Source organism: Etheostoma cragini, unplaced genomic scaffold (assembly GCF_013103735.1).
Source record: "Etheostoma cragini isolate CJK2018 unplaced genomic scaffold, CSU_Ecrag_1.0 ScbMSFa_1523, whole genome shotgun sequence".
NCBI classification, from domain to species: domain Eukaryota; kingdom Metazoa; phylum Chordata; class Actinopteri; order Perciformes; family Percidae; genus Etheostoma; species Etheostoma cragini.
Window position 1 is genome coordinate 128,130 of NW_023265587.1, and position 3,939 is coordinate 132,068.

Consider the following 3,939-nt stretch of genomic DNA (forward strand, 5'->3'; position numbering starts at 1 on the left):
GGGGGGCTGCCCATTAAAGGTGGCTGACGCGGTATTTCCGGCACCTGAACAATCTTGGACTATCTTCATCTAGACTAACAAAATAAAAGACGAATGATATAAATACAACAATAAACACAAGAGTACTCAGTAAATGTTAAAGGGGCATTCCGGTCGATTTTAACACGTAGCTGTGCTACTTTTAAAGGTGGAGGTCTGTTAGAAGAGAGAAAAATGAAACCAATCGGTGCTGCCTACACCGAGTTATCCTCCCGCTAACGTTAGCCCCCAAAAGGCTCCAATGGGGCAAGTTAGAAACCTGTTTTTAGCCTCTAAACATGTTCAAAATGTCATGAAAAGTACCCCTCCATGTGCGGGGAATCCTTCCTAGTGAACACAGTGAGTCTGATGCTGTGGATGTGACAGAAAGGCATGGAAGTTGTGCTAATTCAACTACTTCCTGTGTTGATAATGTGAGGAGTGCTTGGGGATCGTCGACAAACTACAACACACAAAAGAGATACAACATATTTTAAAAATTAAGCACATGCTTAATTTTTACACGTAAGTGCTGTAGTACAACTAGCTTGAGCCAAGGTATAACTGAGGTAAGTTTGGAGACACTACGTTATTTAATCATTAAATTGATAGCCTGGATATTTTGGTTTCATCTGTTTTCTGTGTTGCAGTTTGTAGACGGTCCCTAAGCTCTCTAACTGGTCTCAACACAGGAACTAAACCCAGCAAAATTAACAACTTTTAGGCATTTATTTCACATCTACAGCAGTCAGATTCACCGTGTTCACTCTGCAGGATTAACTGCACATGGGGGGGCACTTTTAATGACATAATGACATTTTGAACATGTTTAGAGGCTAAAAACACTATTATAACTTGCCCTGTTGAAGCCTGTTTGGGGCTAACGCTAACAGGAGGATAACTCAGTGTAGGCAGCACCGACTGGTTTCATTGGTCTCACTACTGACAGATCTCCACATTTACAAACAGCAGAGCAACGTGTTGAAATTGACCGGAACGCTCCTTTAAGCTACATTTTTTATCACTTTATCATCACTGGACCACTCAATGTCCCCTATTTAGGCATAAAGGTGGTGTTAAAAATGTAGGACAGTAGTCACAAATGACGTGAGAGCACTCGCCAATAACCACTTATTAATTTGGTTAATTCCATAATCCTCATTTAGTTCATTACATGAACTCACGGCTGTGAAACCCCGGAGGCTCGTGCCATAGCGATAAAAAAACACCGAGCATAAGCCTGAGCTTTTTCTCCGTGTAAATGCATCAAAACCCCAGAGTCTTATCGCTCTCCGGCAGCCTTTAAAAACTACATTAAAGCTTCCGGAGGCTTTCAGAGGCAGAACCCTGGAGAGGGTCTTATCTTCAAAGCTGAGAGCCAAATAAATGCATCAGTGGTTATGTATATTTCTTAAAAAAACATAAACTTTAAACACCCTATTAATACTGTCATATCGTTTGGATACCCACGGGCGTGCTGGTCTTACAGGAAGGTGCGTTCAGGGGCATTCCGGGCGTTTCGCTATCTCGAGGCGGCAGAGACTGACCAAAACCTGGTCTAAAGTCAATGGTCAATTTCATAGAACCTAACAGCATTGGGGGGGGGGGCAGTAGCTCAGTACCGTAGGGAGTTGGGTTGGGAACCAGAGGGTCGCTGGTTCAAGTCCCCATTTGGACAAAGTATGGTGGTGGACTGGTAGCTGGAGAGGTGCCATTGACGATTTGTCCACATGAGACAAACAGCCATTTTGAACTTAGTCAGCCGCTAAATGAGTGAAATTGAACACTAATGCTTCATCAACACTCTCGTCAGATTGCTATTTTCTGTAACTATTGGACAATGGAAGGATGACAGAGTTAGCAAACTAGCGTTAGCTAACTTGCCAGCCGCTTGCTAGTTCGCTACCTAGCTAAGTCTGTAATTGAGTGAAATTGAATGCTTCATTAAAACTCTCGTCAGATTGCTATTTCCTGTAACTATTGGACAATGGAAGCATGACAGAGTTAGCAAACTAGCGTTAGCTAACTAGCCAGCCGCTTGCTAGTTAGCTAGCTAGCTAAGTCTGTAATTGAGTGAAATTGAATGCTTCATTAAAACTCTCGTCAGATTGTTATTTTCTGTAACTATTGGAAAATGGAAGCATGACAAAGTTAGCAAACTAGCGTTAGCTAACTAGCTAGGCTAAGTCTGGAATTGAAGCATTGGTTAATTGACTGATTGATCGACAACAATTGACACCTTTAACATTGCAAGTAATTTCAATAAAAACTAAATCACTCATTCTTCTAACATCTGAAGTAACTGAATCATGATTACGAATTGCCTCAAAATGGATGCCATATTAGCATGATTGCTATCTAGCAGCCTTTGTTTTCTATAAGATAACTTTAAAATAAATGTGATTTTTCAAAACAAAGGGAAGGAAATTGACCAATGATCTGTGGCCAAATTGCAGCAACATCAAAATTGATTGAACGTTCTAAGGAAACGGTGGAAATCTGAAATCAAATCACTGATCTTTAACTTAAAAACATACTGTTAATGTTAATAATTACACATCCATAAATCCAGCTGGGGATCTATCTATGCTTAGATTATTATTCAATACTACCAAAAACCATCTTAGCTGACATCTCCAGCTCCAGTGACCTCTGTTTAACCCTCCGTTGAATGCCTTATTAATTCAATTTAGGAAAATTTAAAGTATTAACCCGCTCATGTGCTCCGAGGTCGGTCTCCGCGGAGATGGACTGCCAGGTTTATTAAATATCGCTCCGTGAATTATTCACACCGGCGGCATTCAGAGCAGAAAGCTCATTTTAATCTGCTGCTCTGGCGTTGACCCCAGACGGCAGCGCTGAACATAACTGGACATTAAATCTGAAAACTGACCTCTCAGCACAGTACCTCACACTGAGTGTGACGGGACATCAGGACGGGACAGTGGATTAACTGCATCACTGGGGTGGGGGGGGGGGGGGAATCCATGTATGTCAATGGCAGCTGGTGCAGTAGCAATATTGTGCCTTAAAAGCAGATTTCGGACTGTAATGTAAGCCTGTGTGGCAAATGTGCATCTTCAATTTCCATCCACTAAAAGTGCTGTTTTTTGGTCGCTGTCAATCTCAGATTAATATTCTATAAGTGTCTGACGACTTTATGAAAAGGACCCCTACTTTTTTTGTTAAAGAGTAAGATGATTTCCAGAAACCCTAAAATCACCATCGCCAAACCCACCAGACTCCATTCAAAAAATCAACACTTTTAGTGTGTGTGGATCCAGTATATTTTCACATATAAGTGTGTGAATTAAGGCTTTAATTCAACCACATCAGAGAAGAAACTGTTGGAAAAGCAGTAAAAATGAACCAAAACGGCTTTTGAAGGCCCTTTTATTTTGTTTCTGTCAAAATATGTTTAACGTTGTTACAATGGTTAAATTGCCGTTTATTTAAATGGAGTCTGGTGGGTTTGGATATGGATTTATATACAGTATACGTTACCCAAACAGGAGGAAATAGAGCATTTGTTGGGGACTATTTTTGGCAAATTAATCCACAATTAAGCCACTGGCTTCTGGACTGCAACTTGAAAGACCACCTTGTGTGGGGTGATGTGAGTCGGGTCTGTAAATCATGTGACAGATGATATTAAAGGGGTCTGTGGGCCCTGGGGGACGCAGGACTCCCATCAGTTCCACAATTTGACAAATTCGCCATTACATTACTACTTCAAGTGAGCAGACTCCGCTACATGATCCGCCACGAGCAACAGACTCTGGTCCATTAGCCCGGTCCTACCAGACTCTGGTCCATTAGCCTGGTCCCACAAGACTCTGGTCCATTAGCCTGATCCTACCAGACCCTGGTCCATTAGCCCGGTCCTACCAGACGCTGGTCCATTAGCCTGGTCCCACAAGA